The sequence below is a fragment of the Bos taurus genome, chromosome 4, assembly GCF_002263795.3.
Source record: "Bos taurus isolate L1 Dominette 01449 registration number 42190680 breed Hereford chromosome 4, ARS-UCD2.0, whole genome shotgun sequence".
In the NCBI taxonomy this organism is placed as follows: domain Eukaryota; kingdom Metazoa; phylum Chordata; class Mammalia; order Artiodactyla; family Bovidae; genus Bos; species Bos taurus.
The window spans coordinates 24,480,099-24,501,198 of NC_037331.1; the positions used below are offsets into that span (position 1 = coordinate 24,480,099).

Consider the following 21,100-nt stretch of genomic DNA (forward strand, 5'->3'; position numbering starts at 1 on the left):
TCCAACCTTTAATTACAAAGAAAATTTATAGGCCTGCCATTTATATGAGAGGGAGAGATGAAATGGTAATAATATGAGAGAGAGACAGAGAAATAATATGAGAAAATATCTATACACATTTAATAAAAATGAAAGTTAAAATAATTTGACATCATTGTTTATCAGTTGGCAAAGTTGAACAAATGTAAGAAAACAAGCACTTTTAAATACTCTCAATGGATATAAAGAGATTTCTTATATAGCAGTTTAAAAATATAGATTAAAACCTTTAAATTTTACACACCCTTTTTATGAAGCATGTTATTTATAAATTGAGTATATTCAAGAATTAAGCTGTATACACATATATGTGTATACACACACACACATAGATAGATAGATCGATCCCTGTTATTAAAATGAATACATAGCATTTGTGGTGGTTTTAATCAGTGTTTTTTATATTTTAAAGAAAACATCTGATATTCAAAAATAAAAAATGAAAATTTTAAGATTTCTCAAAAGGACTTATGAAGGGTATTTTAGTCATACCCCACAGAACTTCTAAAAATCCTCTTCCTCCATTTATCTTCCCTAAAAGCCTCACTACAGTTGGGCAGGTTCTCCCACTGTCTCTGATTCTCTATTAAAATTCTCCAAAACCTTTTAATATAATTAAGCACTGGTCATTTCTTCTCTGTCACCTCTTTTCTCCATCTTTTCAGATCAACTTTTTTCTTGTCTTGCATGTGTCTTCCTCAAGTGAATTAATATAGCCTCTTAAACAGTGCTCTCATTCATCCATTTCCTGGATCAACACAGCCAAAACCCCAAGCCTTAAATTGCCAAAACAACGTAGCTTTCCTCTTTGGAAGGAAAAGAGAAGGCTTTAAAAGAGGGCAGCTGAAAATATGTATATGTTAATTTTTGAAAATATGTCATAGAGAATTTATCATATTTGTTCTGTTTATTACTGAAAATATTTGACATTCTAATTATCTAACAGCAGTTGATTAGTTACATTAATTATGCTAAATTCATTCAACAGAATTTGATGACATAGCTTTCAAATTGTTTGTTGTGTGTGTATGGGTACATATGAAATATATTTAATGACAATGATATTCATAGATTAAATTTAAAATCACTAGTTTAAATTAGTTTCTGTAGTTAATCTCTCCGTTTTTTATTACTGGCTATGTTGAGATATCAAACTATTTCAGTGATTGAGTGAGTGAGTGAGTGAAGTCGCTCAGTCGTGTCTGACTCTTTGCGACCCCGTGGACTGTAGCCCACCAGGCTCCTCTGTCCATGGGATTCTCCAGGCAGGAATACTGGAGTGGGTTGCCATTTCCTTCTCTAGGGGATCTTCCTGACCCAGGGATCGAACCCAGGTCTCCTGCATTGCAGGCAGACGCTTTAACCTCTGAGCCACTTGTGATTTTCTTTTGTCCTATGTTTTCTAAATATTTTACAACAAACATTGGTGATAAGATTAAAACAGTGATTTGCAAAGGTGGAAGTCTTTACTGCTCTAAATAATATGTTAAACTCAGAGAAATGAAAACGTGTCTAATTTCATCCAAATTGAATTTTTTTCAAAAGCCTCTAATTGACACTCATTTGTTATCATGTATGCTAGTAGTTCTAAAAATGGATAGATGTGAGTTATTTTTAGGACTAAATTAAAAAACACAGAACAGTTTCCAACTCTATTACTTTGCTAGGGCTGCCATAACAAAATATTAATACCTAACATAAGTATCTTGAATAGCATAACTTCATTCTCACTGTTCTGCAGGCTGGAAGTGCAAGACCCAGGTGCTGGCAGGGTTCATGTCTTCTGAGGACTCACTCCTGGGCTTGCAGATGGCTGCCTTCTTGCTATGTTCTCACATGGCCTTTCCTCTGTTCACGTGCATTCCTGTAATCTCTTCCTTTTCTCATAAAGGCACTAGTCCTATTGATCCAAGATGACCTCATTTAACCTTGAAAAAGTAAAGTGAAACTGTTAGTCGCTCAGTTATGTCTGACTCTCTGCAACCCCATGGACTGTAGCCTGTCAGGCTCCTCTGTCCATGGAATTCCTAATTACTGCTTTAAAGGCCACATCTCCAAATTTAGTTATAGGAACTTAGGGCTCCAACATATGAATTTTGAAAGGAATATAATTCAGACCATAATGCCAACTAAAATATACTCTCAGTTAAAATAAAATTCAACTTAAATTCCAGAAGGTGGATATGAAGATAATAATAGAAAGATACAATTTATACAGTAGCACTACTGTATATTTTAGTATATTCTAATTCTTTGAAATGTGTTGTGTACAAAGTAATTCTGTTAACTAAGAAATATAATTAATGAAAAATTCCCTTTTTCAGTAATGCTAAAACTAGAACGAGTCTGAATGTATTTTCTCTACTTTTAATCTAGCTGTGCCATTACAAGGTGTCACATATACAACTGTGCTAACAGATATAGTCATCTAGAATGCATAGCTGGAAAGGAAATCCTCTACTCCAGGGAGTGCCTTAAAAAAAAATAGGAGGCCTACTCATTAGTTGTCCTTTGTTTTCTACTTTGGGTTACATCAAACTGACCAAAATTCCTATTTATTACTAGTCCATTAAAACAAAAGCAAAGTTTAGACAGAGAGCATTAATCAATTCATATTTCCATAAGCACAAAGATTACGTCAGCCAATAAATCACTCAACCAGCTGTGTCTTTTTTAAAAAGGATTTGTAAATAATCAGTTTGACTGAAATTAATTGCATTTTTTTCTTCCCCCAATCCCTCACACATACAACAGTATGAAAGTATCTGGAGACAAAAAGTAAGCTGAGATTCTGTCATAAATAAGATAACCAATTTGGCTTATACGCCAAGTAATCCGTGGTGAGATCACTGAGTCCTTAGGTATAGAGCAACAGCAAAATGTAGTACTAAGAAATGCGATCACAAAATTTTCCAAGGAGCATAGTTTTTCAATGTGTAAAAAGTCATCCATATATGAGGACTTTTTTCTTTTGTGAAAGCACCATCACAATGATTTTATTTACCCAATTATATTTCATAAACTTTTATCAGATAATTTACCTAAATGATTTCTGACTATACACTTGTTTGAAATGTGGGTTTCAAGGATTGGCTACATGAAATAGAAGTCACCTCATGCCCATGGCTTCTACTTCATTCATCAAGTACAAACATCAACATGGCAAAAATCCATGTCTAGAAACTTCCTAAAGAATGAAGTGTCTTTCCTCTCTAGAAAGTAGCAACATGAAAGATGACTGAGAATGGTAAGTATTCAAAACTATACCTTACAGTGTTAACTACAGTCACCCTGCTTTACTTTAGATCTTCAGACTTTATTCACCTAACAGCTGAAAGTTTATACCCTTTTACCAAGCTCTTCCCACTTTCCCCAGCCTTCAGCCTTTGGCTACTCCTTTTCAGTTCTCTATTTGTATGAGTTTTACTGTTTTGTTTTTCAATTCCATATATATATGATACCTTACAGAGCAGAATTTGTCTCTGCTTGGCTTTCACTTAGCATAAAACCTAAAGGTCCATCCGTATTTTCACACATATCATGATCTCCTTTTTCCTCATGGCTGAATAGTATTCATAGGAGTGAGTATGTGTGTGATTCTTGAATATGATGTCCTGCGTCTGCATTTTGCCTTGGGCCCTGAAAAATTAGGTAGCCAATCCTAAGAATATGTTATCCTGAGGATCCCATATCAATTCAAACTCTTCTCTGAACATCATCTTTAACTTCTTACCTTAGGTCCTGATGATACTGTTTCCCTTGTCTGACACAGGGGATGGATTTTTCTAGTATACCCCAAGTAGCACGTACCAGAAGAAGGTAAGGCATTGGTTGTGTATCACTCCCCTCCCATTTGCAGCTTGCACCACCAGACTAAACCACCCACTACATCTCCTTCTTAGTCTCATATTTTGACCCAGTTACTCCCTTACATTTACTCTTGACTCATTCTCTTCTCCAGTTTGGTTCATGCCATCATTTCTGGTAACTGTAGGAGGCCTATGGATGAACTATTTCCTCTGCCTGTCAGAGCCCTTCCTTACCTTCAGTCACCTGTTCTTCCGCCCCCTCCCAGCCAGTGATGCTGGCTGTATCAGCAGTAACTCACCATACCTGAAATCTTAAAATCAGTCACTCCCTTCTCTGGCTGCCACCTGCGTTCATTCAGTTTTCAGTCTCAGGTACTCATTTTGCAAGAATTCTTCATCTTCAATAAAACATCAAACCATTGACTTTACTTTTCATTCTTCCAACCTACATATGTTTCCTTTTCCCCCTTTAACCAGGCTTTTAATCCATGTTTCCTAGTTGAAATAATTCCCTTTTAAGTATTTTACCTTCTTTGCCTCCTTTTTTCCTCCAGCATCTTCCCCTGGAAAACCGTAAACATTGGCTGAAAGCATCTTAAAACTTTTTCATGCCAGCATCTGAGAAGCTAAATGTAATTGTAGAGTAACAACTAGGAGGAATAAAACCACCTCACATTGTGCTAAAAATTTTATACAGATATTGACAGGGAGGTCTGGTGTGCCGCAGCCCATGGGGTCACAAAGAGTTAGTCAGGACTTAGCGACTGAACAACAACAAAAACATACAGATATTTAACATTTCATACAGATATTTAAAACTTTAACCATGAAAGCTGGGATAATTCTAGTTTTGAACTAGAGAATTCTTCTGTAAAATATATACAAAGACTCATTTCTTTTTAAAATGTTTAAATTGTTTCCTACCTCTTTGAGAATAGCAACCAAACATCTTCCAGGGCTTATAACAGCGCTTCTCTATCAACCTATGGGGAGGAGAGTTTGTTTTAGTTTATGCTTTTGTTTCTATTCTATTTCAGCATGGACTGAGACAAGGTCCTACTGCCTATGGTTGGAAGCAATCTGCAATGTGAGATGCACCATCCAAGTTCACACTCACCTGAACTGAGTTGAGTCTAGTGATCAAGGGCTGGAGTCTCTGCAATTTGAAGCTGTTGTAAAGGTTTTACATTGTAAGTACTTTAGTCTATTCGCTACCAGCAGTGGTTTAACCCAGACTATTACTAGTGGTAGTCTACAAGTCCCTGTCTCTCAGACCTTAATCCACACAAACCCATCCACTTGTCTCGACACAGCAGGTGGCTGGCTTCCTTTTTGCCCTTCAGATGAACTATCAGGCCTCTGGGCTCAGAAAATTCTTTGTCCAGTTCTCCACAATAAAGCTTATTGTTATCCTTCAGGTTTCAGCTCAGACACTGTCCTCAGAGAGGCTCTCCCAAAGGCCCCCCTCTCGATCAGTGGTCTCCAATTATTCCCTGAATCATAATACAGCTTATTCCCTTTATAGTATATTCTAGAATGTTAACATATTCTTAAATTTTCGTTTTTTAATGCATTGTAAATTTTGAAATTAACTGGATTAGTTAATAAGTAACCATCCTTTGCTTGGCAAATCTACCCTTTCTAATGAAACCAGAATTAATAAACAGGTATGCATAATCTTTTTGGTAAAAACACATAAAAACACACACACCTTTTTTTTTTTTTAAATGGACTCCTTCTCTACATATTACTCTGGAATAATTTTTCACCTAAGAATATATTTTAGACATTTCTAAAGTCTAGAGACCAACACTTAACTGTTTTAAGAAACAGTTAAGCAAGTATATACATAACTCAGGTAGAGAGAGTTAAGTAAATGAGATTTTTGGCTATGTTTTTAATCTGCAAGGTTTGTCGCTGTTTGTTTGCTTTGCTACTTCTCTGTTTCCTTTCTTCACCTTCATCAATTCACCCTCCCCCATGAGGATTCTTTTTAAAAGTTCAGTGCCTGCCATTTTTTATAGTGTGTGTTGTGTGTTGTTCTGGTCGCTGTAGTGTTGTGTTCTGGTTGCTTTTCTGCATCTTGCTTTTCTCACTCAACGACTTGTTGTCATAATTACCTCAAGACAAATGGCATAGGTCTTACTCATGGTTTCTAATTGCTTCTCAATAGCCCATAGTGTGACTGTATCATATTTTTTTCTCAGTTGAAGGCCATTCATTCTTTCTGATTTTTGCCTCGTAAAAAAAAAAAAAGAAAAAGACAGTGAATATTCTCATATGTATATTTTTATACCGTGGTGTTTTTACTTCTGAAGAATGTGGTTGCTTCTAGGTTGTGGTTATGTACATTTTTAGAGGCATTGTTAAAAATTGTTCTCCAAAAAGATGGGGATAATTTATCATTCCAGTAGCAAAGAATGTATCATTTCCTTTATACTGACCAGCAATAGATTTACTGAAATTTAAAAATTTTGTCAGTTGGTGATGGTAAAATGATACATATTACATTGTTATTTTAAGTACAGGAAATTTGAGTTTACTCATTTGTGAATTCCCTATTCATATCTTTGATGTAATTTTCTATTGAGTAGCTTGTCCTTTTCTTTACAATTTGTAAGGATTCCTCCTATATTATAGACATTAAACACTCATCATCATTGTCTTGCAACCTTGTTTTTTTCCCCGTAATTCTTATTATCTGTCTGCTGACTTTGTTAGTATAGTGAACGTTTGTCATGTCTGTGTCTGTTCTAAGATCTACTGAACATTCTTTCTGTATGTGAATAACTTTCTACTCATGAGTTCCGTCTCCTCAACTAGAAAGCAGAAACTCACTTTCACAGGTTCCCTTGCAACTAGGGTACAAGAACATGCTCCTATCAAATTCACCTGCACATAACTCCAAGGTGGAAATGATGAAAGTAAGACAGTGAACCGTGGCTTCAGTGTCCTACAGAGGCAGCAGAGGTATCTTCTCAAAAGTAGTTCCTCGGTAGAGTTTGGGCACTTTTCCTACAAAATTGATTTTCTGAACATGTTGTTTCCAACCAAGAACCCTAACTGATACTGATATCAGTGTGTATACAAAAGTTATAATTTTAATGTCAAATGTATCTTAATTTATTTTTTCTGGGCTTATGTAATGTTATACAATTTCCCCTTAATCCCTATATAAGTAGCCTTTATGATTTTCTTCTATTTTTTAAATTTTAAATCAATAGGGAACTACTAAATGTACATGTACACATATATTTATATTCATTTTTTGTTTGTGAATATTTATAAACAATTGTTGTTTAGTGGCTAAGTCATGTTCGACTCTTTGTGACCCTACCAGGCTCCACTGTCCATGGAATTCTCCAGGCAAGAATACTGGAGTGGCTTGCCATTTCCTTCTCCAGGGGATCTTCCCCATCCAGAGATTGAACCCATGTCTCCTGCTGAATTACCAGGGAAGCCCAATTTATAAATAATATACTGTGTGGATGACAACGAACTGGAAATTCTTAAAGATATGGGAATACCAGGCCATCTGACCTGCCTCTTGAGAAACCTATATGCAGGTCAGGAAGCAACAGTTAGAACTGGACATGGAACAACAGACTGGTTCCAAATAAGAAAAGGAGTACATCAAGGCTGTATATTGTCACCCTGCTTATTTTATTTATATGCAGAGTACATCATGAGAAATGCTGGACTGGATGAAGCACAAGCTGGAATCAAGATTGCTGGGAGAAATATTAATAACATCAGATATGCAGATGACAACATCCTTATGGCAGAAAGTGAAGAGGAACTAAAGAGCCTCTTGATGAAAGTGAAAGAGGAGAGTGAAAAAGTTGGCTTAAAACTCAACATTCAGAAAACTAAGATTATGGCATCTGGTCCCATCACTTCATGGCAAATAGATGGGGAAACAGTGAGAGACTATTTTTGGGGGGCTCCAAAATCACTGCAGATGGTGACTGCAGCCATGAAATTAAAAGACCCTTGCTCCTCAGAAGAAATGTTATAACCAACCTAGACAGCATATTAAGAAGCAGAGACATTATTTTGCCAACAAAGGTCTATCTAGTCAAGGCTTTGGTTTTTCTAGTAGTCATGTATGGATGTGACAGACTATAAAGAAAGCTGAGCTGAAGAATTGATGCTTTTGAACTGTGGTGTTGGAGAAGACTCTTGAGAGTCCCTTGGACTGCAAGGAGATCAAACCAGTCTATCCTAGAGGAAATCAGTCCTGAATATTCATTAGAAGGACTGATGCTGAAGCTGAAACTCCAGTACTCTGGCCACCTGATTTGAAGAGCTGACTCATTTGAAAAGACCCTGATGCTGGGAAAGATTGAAGGCAGGAGAAGAAGGGGACAACAGAGGATAAGACAGTTGGATGGCATCACCGACTCAATGGACATGAGTCTGAGTGAACTCCAGGAGTTGGTCACGGACAGGGAGGCCTGGCGTACTGCAGTCCATGGGATCACAAATAGTCGGACACGACTGAGCAACTGAACTGAAGTATTATATGGAAAAAGAGAGAAATCTCTGCTATCCACAAAATATTTTACAAAGATAGAAACCTTCTATAATCTACACTACTCAATAAACACTGCTGCTGCTGCTGCTAAGTTGCTTCAGTCGTGTCCGACTCTGTGCAACCCCACAGACGGCAGCCCACCGGGCTCCCCCGTCCCTGGGATTCTTCAGGCAAGAACACTGGAGTGGGTTGTCATTTCCTTCTCCAATGCATGAAAGTAAAAAAATAAAATGAAGTCGCTCAGTCATGTCCGACTCCTAGCGACCCCATGGACTGCAGCCCACCAGGCCCCTCCGTCCATGGGATTTTCCAGGCAAGAGTACTGGAGTGGGTAGCCATTGCCTTCTCCGCAATAAACAAACACTAGCCCCACTTTAAAAAATATGACTGAAGCTGCTGAGAAACATCAATTTTAATTTAATTTAGATTAATTTCCATTTAAATGTAAATAACATCTGTGCCTGGTGGCTACAGCATTGAACAACACATAATAGGGACCATTGGCATTTTTACTATATTAATTCTTCCACATGAGTGGACCCAACTTAGTTCCCTCTGGTTAAACAGCTAATTGTCATCTCTATTTAATAAATAAGTCTTTCTTTTCCCAAAGAGTAGCTAATGTGACCATTTTTGAAAGTTTCATATACACACATTTATTTTCTAGATTCTCTATTTTTTTATGGATCCATATGGCTAATACCATATTGATATTATTATAGCGACTTTATAGTCTGATGTATAAAGCATATTTCACACCTTCTGACTCTATATCTAACTTTCCTTGGCTGTTTCAGACTTATATTCTTCCAAGTGAAGTTTTATATCATTGTATCCAGTTCTAAAAACAACCTTGATGAAGTTCTATTTATTAGTGCCTCAAATTTATTGAATAATTTTGAAGAATTGGCATTTTTACTATATTCTTCCCATCCAAAATCACAGTATATTTTTCCATAGTTTAAATATTGTTTTATGTCTTTTAGTAGTCTATGAGTAAGATTCATAGATTTTTAAAAATATATGTCCTTTATTTTTTTAAAGTTATCTATGAAAATATTATACTCTTTATTATAAATGAATATCTTTCCATTTTCATTGCCATTGCTTACAGATAATATAAACAAAACCTTTTGGTCTTAACATATTTATTTTGTTTTTATCTTAAATTCTCTTATCCATTATTTTTCATTGGTTCTGATTTTAACTAGAATCTGAATTTCTAGATTAATATTGTCATTAGAAAAAAATCTATTTTCTAATATTTATACTAATATTTTTTACTTAGCATTCCAAAGCAATAGCAGCAGTAGAAATTTACATCTAATTTTTCATATTAACTTCAATGAGAATTTTCTAACTTAATGATTAATTTTAGGTTTATTATTTTGTCATACTTTATTCCTATTAATTCATATAATTCTTTCATAATGTACTGGTATTACCATATGACTTTTAAATAGATTGAGGTAAGTCATTATACTGATGGACTTTGGGATATTACAACTATCTCTTATTTTACAAAGATCTCTGTATCTGTATTTATATAGGAGTTCAGGCTACATTTTTGTTTTTATATGCTAACTTCATAAGGTTTCATATTAAGAATTTTTTCCAGTGGATTGTAGTAACTTAAATAACATAGGAATTATCTGTTTTTTATGAAGATTTGATGTAATCCAGCTGTGAAAATCTGTGGTCTTAGTGGCTTTTATTAATGGCAGATTTTTAACCTTCTCAATAACTTTTTTGATTATTTTCAAAAAATTTTTACGATGATTTTAGAAATTTAAATTTTTAGAAAAGCATATATGTCACCTATGTCTAAGGTTTTCAGATCTGTTGCAAAGGAATGTCTTCACACATACTTTTTTATTGTTTTATGACTATTTTAATCACACCTCTAATTATGTCTCATATGTCACTCCCATTCTTGCATATTTTGTTCCTTTCTATTCCCTTAATCAGGCTTCTTTTTCTTGCTTCTCAAATCTCACTTGACTGTCAGTATAGTTCAATAATTGTAGAAAAGGGATCTCTTAACTCCAAATAGTTATAATGGTATGCTATTACAAAACATTTGTCACTATAAATAACAAATTCTCTGGTTACCTTCAGTCTTCACATATAGCTCCATCAGAAAGTCTATTTCCATTCAGTAATAAAAGCTGAGTACCCCTGTTATGCGGGGGCCTATTACGTGGAAGAGATGAGGCACAAACTGTATTTAGTAAATGGGTGAGGCAACTATTTGTTGGCAGCCATCAGAAGAGGAAGGGAGCAAAGAGAACGAGACAGTTTTTGTGTGACTAGGAGCTGGTATGGTAATCCCTGTATGCTGCAGACACAGAGCTAACTCTCAGACTATTTCTTAGGTTCTTCAGAAATCTCCATCTCTATGGAAGAGGAGGGTTGATTACCAATTTGGCTGGTTAATACTCCTTCTATAGTCACTGAGAATGCTTCAGGGTCTGGGCCTCTTCAGTAAATCTCCCTTGAGATCACATTTCCCCTTCAGAGAGCCCTGAACCTACAGATGATCTCATGTAGGCTCTTTCTCAGGCATGGCCCATGTATGGTATGGGTTGAATCATTCAGGTGTCTTTACTCTGAGAACTTCTAAGCACAAGAATCCCTGCCTCCCCCTCTCCTTAGGTTTCCCTAGTGGCTCGGTGGTAAAGACTCCACCTTCCAGTGCAGAAGACGCAGGTTTGATCCCTGGGTGGGGAAAAGCCCCTGGAGAAGGAAATAGCAACCCATTCCAGTATTCATGCCTGGAGAATCCCATGGAGAAAAGAGCCTGGCGGGCTACAGTCCATGGGGTCACAAAGAATCAGACATAACTTAGCAACTAAACAACAACCCCTCTCCTTGGCTTGTCTGTCAGCTGCCAGCTACTTACTCATTTGTGACCTTTATATTTAACAAACTGAAGTCAGAGCCTAGGCTCTTGTGTCTCCCCCAATCTGCCACAGAGTTACATAAGATTCTCAATGTTCTCTTTAGATCTGAAATGAAGAACAAAGTAATCCCCACCCTTCTGCCTTTATACTCAGAATTTCACAGAACTGCTATTTCTGAATAATCACTTTACTAAATTATAACCATGGTCCAATCTCAGAAAAATCAACCTAACTTAAGCAATTTTAAACAGCAAAAGATGAATTGGTACTTACCAAATTGTTGCAGGGCAGGAGAGCTCTAAGTGGGCCTGAAGCACTGACTCCCAGACCACCATTGCAGAAAGGACGGTCAGGCCTTGGTCACTTTTGCCACCATCAGAATACTTCAGTTGATGCTATGCGCCAGTCTCTATTGCAGTTCCTAAGGATACAATGGTAAACAACATCGGACAATAAATTCCTGAAACAATGAAGTTTTACTTTTAGGGATAAAGTGGAAGGGGAGACAGGGAGCAAGCAAGGTACATGTGTAAAATATACATTTATGTTACATGCTGATGATTGCCATGCAGACAGATACCAGAGGCAGCATGCGATTTTAAGCAGGTTTTTACGATTGGAACATTGTTGGTTTCCTTAAAAGACTGACACTTACAAATATATCTGAACACTTTTTGAATAATCCTTGATATTTTCTGCTCTTGGGATAATGCCCCAAGTCTCTCAGCCTGTAAATGGGGAGTGAGTATTCAAATTCAGGCCTGGGTGTCTCCAAAGCACATGCTCTTTCCACAACCCATTATTTTTTAATAGTAAAATATAAATGATTTCTAGATTTGCCACATCTCCATTCTTTTATTAATATACATGTAATTAAGAATTGACATATATACACTACCATGTGTAAAATAGACAGCTCATGGGAAGCTGCTTGTATTCACAGCTTGGTGTTCTGGGATGACCTAGAGGGAAGGGATGGGGGTAAGGTGGGATGGAGGTTGGGGTGGGAGGCAGGCTCAAGAGGGAGGGTGTGTGGATATACATAGAACTGATTTGCTTCACTGTACAGCAGAAACATAACATAACATTGTAAAGCAATTACACTTAATAAAAAAATTTATATTATTTAGAGAAGTCATTGAATCTAAATAGATTAAGGCAAATATCTTTGTGTCTTTTCTAGCCATAAGGCCATTCCTGGAAAGTTCTGAACAGCTTCCTCAATGCATAATTATTGCTCAATCTGAAAACATGGTGTCTTGAGTTCTGCCTTGGAAGATGCTAAGCAAGATGGCTGCAGACGGCTGGTGAGGTGTGTCTGGTGTTATCTGTACATTCTCCCAGAACAGCTCTAGTTCTGCCAATTTATATATTGAAATGCTCAGGAGTAATCACCATTCTTAACAGACTGGATCTTGTCCAGGCCCAGATTCTTGGACTTCTCTGAATCTCACATGATGGCCCCAGAATCAAATTCTATTAACTGCTAAAGACCACCCAGGAGTAACCTTTAAACTGGATGTAGACATATCAAATTTCCCAGAGCTCTGTCAAGCTAAAGTGGGTCACCCAGACCACACAGGCAGGACAGGAGATCTAGTGGAGTTTTGGTTTGGACTCAACTTCCAAAAGAATGTGTGATGTCTTCTCCAGTCTTGAGAAAACAAGCCAGAGCCTGTGCACTCATGGAAACAGCTTGGATGCGGTATATCCTCCCACCACTTGGCTTCAGTAACATGCGTGAGTATCAGCTGTCCTCATCTGAGCATCACAGCTATGAATCCTCAGCTGTGAATTTTCCTAAAAATGTTGTAAAAGCCATCTCTCCAATCTCGCCTACCCAGTAGATTAAAGAAACCTTTAACTTTGTTTCTTCTCAGTTGTCTTTGTCAGATTCTTGGTAAATTCTGATTATTTTAATCAGTGTTTGTATATAAAATTAACTAGGTAATTATATATATAGTACATTATAATTTTTAGGTGATATTTGTTATATATATGCAAGATTGACCCTGCTTATCATTCAGTTTGTTTCTGTCCTTGAGTTTTGGGAACAACACAATCAGAAATATCTACAACATAAAGATTATATGTGAATTGACAGCAGTAAATTGGGATTTGATACTTTTTTTTAAAGCCTGATCATGCTAGTACAGTAGTTTTAATTTACACCTGGTTGGGTGTCTTGTACATGAGCAAAAGTGGAAAGTGATGAATGAGCACACTGAACCATTCTCAAGCTGAGAATTTTTGACCTTGTGAGTATATATTACTACTGCCATGTTCTAAGCCTTTCTACTAACTCCCTTGAGCAACCCCAAATTGATCCTGTTATTTAAAAGAAATTTTTCTTGTGTAAAGAGATACTAGCATAGTTACACTGCAAGTCACCATATAATCTGATCTAAGCAGAGACATGCCTCTGAAAAACCCGGGATGCTGCTTTCCCTCCGACCATCCATCAACCCCATGACCGAGAAGGTAAGACAATTCTATTTATGAGACTCCACTTTCCCCCAAAACCAAGAACAAGAGGGTTCACCAGCTTATAAAATATTTAAAATTTCATCTAAGATAGATAAACTGATGTGCGAATGATAGTTCTATGGAGAAGAGAGAAAAGTCTGCTAATTTGTCTGTTTCTTGAACAAGAGGAGGGGCTAACCCAAGAGTCGTTCATCAGCCACCATGTGGAATCACTTATGCCAGACGGGGCCATCAATTACATTGGAAAGCACTCGCACTGTACTTTCTAGATTGTAGGGAAAAAATGCTTATATAAAGTGAAAAAGAGGGAGCAGTAAGACTGTACCTGGTTGATCCAATCCCCCGAGTTCCTCCAATTCTATTACCGTAGATTGTCTTTCATCACCTCCTGGATTTTAACCTACAAGTGCACTGCAATACTAGCATCCAGTTACACATCCATTGGTGAGCAGACACATGAAGAAAACTCTCGAATTTAGTCATTTATGTGTCAGCGAGCAGGGAGCCCCACTTCCCTCATTGCCAGAAAACTTCCTTCTACACCACTGGAGTCATGGCCAGACATTTACAAGCCATTCCCTTTGGCCGAAAATTTGGTTTTAAACCCTTAATGATGCATCTGCAACTACTGTTTTATTGAACTAATTTCAAATGCAGTCATGTTTCCAGTAGTCTATGACAGTTTTAAAAGTTTGAAGAGACCCGGAGTTGGCGACAACAGTAGAGCAGATGTGTTTCATTGGGATTTGTTAACATTTTACTAAACTATGTTATAGAGACATTTCAGAAGGCAAGCATCAGCTCAAGCAACAACTCCTCCGTAAACACATATAATTCCATGTCAACTGATAAAATGAGAATACACACGCCACCAAACTCCCAGTCCAATATGCAAATATATGTGTGTGTGTGTATGTGTGTATATATATATATGTGTGTGTATATATATATATGTGTGTATATATATATATATAATTGCAGAATCTGCCTGCAATGAAGCAGACCTGGGTTCTATCCCTGGGTTGGGAAGATCCCCTGGAAAAGGGAATGGCAACCCACTCCAGTATTCTTGCCTGGAGAATCCTATGGGCAGGTAGGTCAGGTAGGGTCACAGAGTTGGACACAACTGAGTAACTAACACTTTCACTTTTTTATTCATTTCATATATATATATATATATATATATATGTGTGTGTGTGTGTGTGTGTGTGTGTGTGTTTTACTCATTACTCACATACACATACACACAAATACACACACACACATACATACCGAGTAAAACATAGTCCTGTAAGTGCCACAACAGGTTCAGGTTATTAATTTTAAAGAAAATATACTTACTCATTTTAAAAAATGAAGTAACCATTGGGCATCTGTTATACAGCAGACAGCCTTAGGTTTTTGGGATTCATCAGTGACTAAGATATGTGAATTCAAGGAGCTTCTGTTTTAGGAGAAGGAGGTGGAGGCAGACTGAAGTAAAAACAATAAGTAAACTACAAATCTTCCTAGAAGGCGATAAGCATGATGATAAGATAAATAGGTGGAACAGGACTAGAGAGCTCTGAAGTACAGGGACCGGGGAGGGCTGTCAGGTCACAGAATGTGAGCAGTCAGTGGACTGCCTGACAAGATGATATCTGGACAAACAACTGAAAGATGTGAGGGGATTAGCAAGTATTTTTTAAACAACAAATTATGAAATATGAAAGCCTAAAAAATAAATTTGATAAATTATACAACAATCTGATAAACAGAGCTGAAAACTAAAGTTGTCAGAGAGCAAGAATGATGGTAAAAATACACTTTCCTCAGTTACTTCTCACTCTGCCTCCTCTTCTCTTGTGGCTCAGCTGGTAAAGAATCTGCCTGCAATGTAGGAGACCTGGGTTCTGTCCCTGGGTTGAGAAGGGAAAGGCTACCCACTCCAGTATTCTGGCCTGGACAGTTCACTGGACTGTATAGTCCATAGGGTCGCAAACAGTCAGACATGACTGAGCGACTTTCACTTCATTTTCATGCCTCTTCTTACTGCTGCTTTTCCATAAGTCACATCTTCCTCATTTCCTGCTTTGCTCTTTTCTTTCCCTGACAAATTCATGTGCTTCCTTGCTCTTTATACAGGTATTTTTAAAATTTATGAATAATTAGTGGTGCTTCCAAGAATACATTATTATTTTCCCAGGAAACCAACATGACCACTTACCTTATTCTTGCTAGAAATATCTTTTTTCTTTATTCAGGTTGTGATCATCAGAATCATACATTAATAGTAAACTCTATGGCTCATTTAATGATTTTAATTTTGTTCCTCAAAACCTTGTCCTAAAAGTGAAAAGTCATAAATTGAAAGCAAAGTTCCTTAATTTTAAAGAAATTACAAGGTATATCATCCCAATCCAAAATACTCAAAAAAATTTTATAGACTGGAATATATATATATATATATATATATCTCAAGTGAACAATGAAAACAAGTTTATATAAACAGTGTGAATAAACACAAACCGCAGTGTGAAAGTAAAACAAAGTCTGAACACAAATTGTCATGAAGTTTACTTTACTCACTAAGGCAGGCGGAGCTTCAAGGATGGCAGTTGGTGCTTATCTTCAGACAGGAATTTGACATCACAGTTGGATATACTGGACATATTAGTTTCCTAGGACTGCCATAAGAAACGAGCACAAGCTGGGTGGTTTGAAACAACAGACATTAATTCTCTCATAGTTCTGTAAGCCAAAGGTCTAAAATTAAGTCCAAAAGTCTTGGCAAGCTTTCTGGAGTCTCCAGGGGAGAATCTGTCCCAGGCCTCTCTCTGAGCTTCTGGAGATTCCCTGTAATCCTTGGCATTCCTTGGCTTGTAGATGCATCATTTTATTCTCTGTCTATGTCTTCCCATGGTCTTCTCCCTCTGTGTCCAAATTCCCCTCTTCTTAGGAAGACATCTATCATTTGATGAGCATCCACCCTCCATTATGATCTTATCATGAGTTGATTACATCTACAAAGACCCTACTTCAAAATAAACTCCTATTCACAGGCACCAGAGTTCAAACCTTGACCTTGTCTTTTTGGTGGCACAATTAAATCCTGGAAAAGGATTTCTTTTTCTTAAGACTGTGACAAAAATAAAGGCTAAACCTAAAAACAGTGGAACATGTGGAGACACATGGGAACATGTACAGAAGAGACTAAAGATTCAAAGGATGCTGCATCTTCTCACCTGGCATACTAACACACAACAACGTTTTGTTTCATCCAAACATGATGCTCAATTTGAATTTGTTGCAAAAGATATTAGAAATGATTGTGTTAACTAAGTGGCAACTCTGTCTGTCTCTGGAAATGTACTATTGATTTAGTATATAGTTTTCAGTATATTTGGAAATGAAAAAAATTTCAAAAAAGTGTTATTTTGAGAAAAGTGAGCTGTTATAGTCAACACTGGTTAATCGTACAGTTATAACATGAAGTAAATCTGTATCTTCAGAGTCAGGAGCAACCCACCTGTAATCTAGACTTACAGTATATTTTCATAATAATGTACTAAAAGCCGTATTTCCAATGTATGCTACTTAGTTGGCACTTAAAATGCTTAAATATCCCTATAGTATATCATTTCTTCATAAAATGGAGGGAAAAAAAAGGTTGTTTCAATGTGGAGGCTGAAGTTTCATTTTTCTGATTAAGCAATTTGCACACCAACTGTTACATATTGAATTATGTTCCCTCAAAAGTATATGTTGAGGTTCTAACTCCCAGTATGGTCTCATTTGGGAAGGGTCTTTGAAGATGTAATTAAGTTAAGATGAAGTCATTAGGGCCCTAATCCAATATGAATGGTGTTCTCATAAAATAAGAAATTTGCATGGAGTCAAACAGTATGTGAAGATAAAAGCAGGACACCATGTACAGATGAAGGCTGAGACTAGGGTGAGGCATCTATAAAGAACGAACATTAAAACTCCTAGAAATCCACCAGAATCTAGGAGGGAGATGTGGGAGAGACTGTCTCTTACAGTCTTGATTGCTCATAGGGAAGACAGTAAGATGTAAGCATATCTCATAAGGAAGATGTAATAAACAGTTGGATGAGACCTCTGGAAAAGTGTATTAAGCTGACAAAAACCCCTCCTTTTCTTCTTTTTCAAAAACTGCTGGTATGGTCCTGAGGTCTAGCAGCCATGTGGGGACTGAGTAGAAGGCTAAGAAATTTATCCCAGAATCCCTGACACTCATGTGCTACTGAACTCAGTGACTGCCTAGCTCTATACTTTGATTTACAAATGTATAACCACATATATTTAAATCACACAGGTCTGTCACTAGAAGCCAAATGCAATTCTTCACCAATATAAAAATCTATCCGAGGATCTGTCCATCCTTGGTTTCCCAGCTTCCAGTTAGCTTACTCTGAACTTGTCACACTTTACAATGCAGAGTAATGCACTAACATTCCTCATTTTTGTCATGAAATAAACACTTGACCATGAGAATATTATTGCACATTTCAAGGAACATAATTCTAATGAAACCACAATATTTTTTCTTTTGAGCATTGTTCTTATTTTATCAGGAAAAAACTTGAGAGATAAAGAAAATTCCCCCTCAAAAACTCTTTAAGTTACTATGTTTTTTTATTTATCATGTTAGTAATCATTTTTCAGTGCCACAAAATGAGTAAGACCTAACTTTTTGGTGTGAGCTTAAGAGAGTTTTAAATTTTGTGGGCTGCCAAAAATATATGAAGATGGCAATGGTTATTCACTGAGACCTCTTCAAATAGCTTTAATAGCAGAGGAGTGGGAAAAGTGGAAATCAAGAAAGGAAGAACTTGAGGGATTCTTAAAAGTATATTAGTGTTTTTTGCAACCCAAGTAATGTCTAAAGCATAATTCTAAGAGGGATACTGGTAGGTGTGATATGGAAAACACTTAAAAAATATACCACAGAACCACTTACCTGAGGACCTACCTGGTACGTCTGTTTTATTCATGTCGTGTAAGAGATAAATGGAAGCCATTTTTTGCTTTAAATGATCCTTCTTTCCTTTCTTCAAAGAAAAAATAAAGAAAAAAGAGAAACAGACTATCATCTGAATTCCTTATAAACTGAAGCTACAGCATTGCCTAAAATTAAGCTTATGTAATCTTCAATGTCATACAGTTAAAAGTATGTGGTCAAATGCTTAAGAAAAAAAAAAAAAGAAAATGAGGTTTTAAGAGATTTCCCCATGCTTTCCTAGTTAAAATGCTTACTAAAAACCTATGCGTAGTTGCCATCATTTCCCCCTCAAAATTATATTATTTCACTTAAGAAGTCTTGGCTCTATTCCATTACTTGGCATTGTTGCTTTGAGGGTCTCATCTTCCATGTGAAGAAACAAGTCCATAATGACCAAGCACCTGAGATGCTTTGGATGGTTTGTTTTTTCTTCTTGGCTACAGCATCTAGGCTCCACAAGACTGTCTTAGTCAAGGGCCCAAGTAAAAATATTTTTAATTGATTACCATTTGGGGGCAGGAGGAGAAGGGGATGACAGAGGATGAGATGGCTGGATGGCATCACCGATTTGATGGACGTGAGTCTGAGTGAACTCCGGGAGTTGGTGATGGACAGGGAGTCCTGGCGTGCTGCGATTCATGGGGTTGCAAAGAGTCGGACACGACTGAGTGACTGAACTGAACCATTACAGAAAAGTCAACCAATAAAGACTTTTAGGAAAAGTCTTCCCGGGCTTGTAAGTCACTCTTTGGCAATCTTAAGCAACAACAGGCTTCACTTAAGAAATAATACTGTAGTTCTTGGCCAGAGGAACAAAAATCACAGATGGATCCAGACCTCTCATCTTTGTTTCCTCCTAGTTGCAGATTTTCAGTTTAGGACTTCTGATTCTTACACTGTTATAGGTGCTGCTTCTTCCCTTTGAACCATCATTCTCTTACCTTCTTATTTTCATAGCCATTATCCTTCCAAATCCTGTTTCTGAATGACATCATTATTGAGTTCTTTTGACACTTAACCTTGATACTGAAGTGTAACATCTCAAACGTGTGTTGCATCTTGGAGTATAATGAGATGTCATGTTCATGACCTTATTTCTAAGGAAGTAGGTGAGGTAGGAAGGATCATAAATACAGAGTCTGACACTGAGGAGCAGAACAGCTATTTATAACTCAGTATCACATATATACTAAGTGACAGAGCTAAGACTAGCATCCAGTTCAACTTTCTCATCGAGTTCTTCCATTCACTCTGCTGCATTTCCACACTCACTTTTGAAATGGGTACTTTTGCTCCATCAACTAGGAAGGTGATTGAAGTGACTCGTGGGAGAGAGAATTCTCTCCCAGTCAGACATGTCTCCAAATTGAATTATTAACATTGGTGAAAGTTTAAGAAGCTACTAAGGCACAGAAAAATGTCATTTTGAAATAAGCAATTTACATTATGATACTCTCGACATTTACCAAAACTATAATATTCAATGCCACTCACTGCAAATCTAACACAAAGCCATTCTTGAAAGCTGAACAAATGACAAATGTTTCCAGAGGTATCCTTGGCCTGAATTATGTGGTTCCCATAGGGAATTTTATGAATCCAGGTACAGGATGTCATAACAGTGTCTGCTTGGATCAGACAGCCTTGCTCCTCGATTTACAGGACATTTGGCTTGTATTCTTTGTTCCTTAATCTCGTCAGTTATTTCTAAGGAGACCTACCATGCCTCCGTCTTAGAAAATGGTCTTCAGGGTAAGTGAAGGATGAATATTGGTGGCAAAAATCCAGTTTTTCTCCTCTGTTCTTCCAATTCCTACTTCATTTTAGCTCCTTTGCTCCATCTATAGCCATGAGACTCAGCCGAGCACAACTACAAAAACAAAGTCGAGTGAGCACACCCAGAGCCTAAATCAATGAAACCAAACTTTGTATGTGAGGGTGTAAGCACCTGGAAGCTTAGAAAACCATGTATACCTGTATTTTCTCCTGATTGTTTTTCTGTTTTCCTTAGCCATCTGTGTGGAACAGATATTCTGAGTGTATTCACTACAGAAAAAAAATGTAAAAACTTCTCTTATATTAAAAAGTAATTTGCTAAGTCAAGTATCCCTTCAGTAACTACCAACTGAGAGCTTGTTTTGAGAGACAGTAATTCTGTGATAAGCGCTAGGGCTATAACATAAACCAGACAAGTTCAGTCTTGCCTTCATGAAGCTTATAGTCTGATGGAAATGTACAAAAATGAAAAAAAAAAGTAAGTATACAACAGTGAGAATATAAAATTCTATGAGAAACTGAGAACAAAGCATTCCCATGGGTA

At 36.9% G+C, this 21,100-nt stretch overlaps 1 protein-coding gene and 1 long non-coding RNA gene across 16 annotated transcripts in view; one reads left to right on the plus strand and one right to left on the minus strand.

Moving 5' to 3' along the window:
• Window positions 1-13,164, plus strand: part of LOC101907713 (uncharacterized) — a 185,608-nt gene extending 172,444 nt beyond the window's left edge. The window contains exons 3-5 of one of the 2 annotated variants that reach the window (XR_001498956.3): window positions 4,886-5,038; window positions 11,575-11,723; window positions 12,472-13,164. This is a non-coding gene — a long non-coding RNA (uncharacterized lncRNA). The remainder of the gene's footprint in view (window positions 1-4,885; window positions 5,039-11,574; window positions 11,724-12,471) is intronic. The other variant, XR_009494190.1, reaches the window with a different exon arrangement.
• The window catches only part of CRPPA (CDP-L-ribitol pyrophosphorylase A), a 456,527-nt gene that overhangs the window by 16,224 nt on the left and 419,203 nt on the right, over window positions 1-21,100 (minus strand). For 7 of the 14 annotated variants that reach the window (XR_009494189.1, XR_009494188.1, XR_009494185.1 and 4 more), the window contains 6 exons: window positions 20,502-20,650; window positions 16,344-18,829; window positions 11,944-16,100; window positions 11,562-11,709; window positions 4,773-4,831; window positions 1,732-1,967 (listed from right to left, as the gene is read on the minus strand). The gene's annotated coding sequence lies outside the window, so the exon portion shown is untranslated. Of the gene's footprint in view, window positions 1-1,731; window positions 1,968-4,152; window positions 4,247-4,376; window positions 4,412-4,772; window positions 4,832-11,561; window positions 11,710-11,943; window positions 16,101-16,343; window positions 18,830-20,501; window positions 20,651-21,100 lie in introns of all 14 variants that reach the window. The other 7 variants (XR_009494177.1, XR_009494184.1, XR_009494182.1 and 4 more) reach the window with 7 other exon arrangements.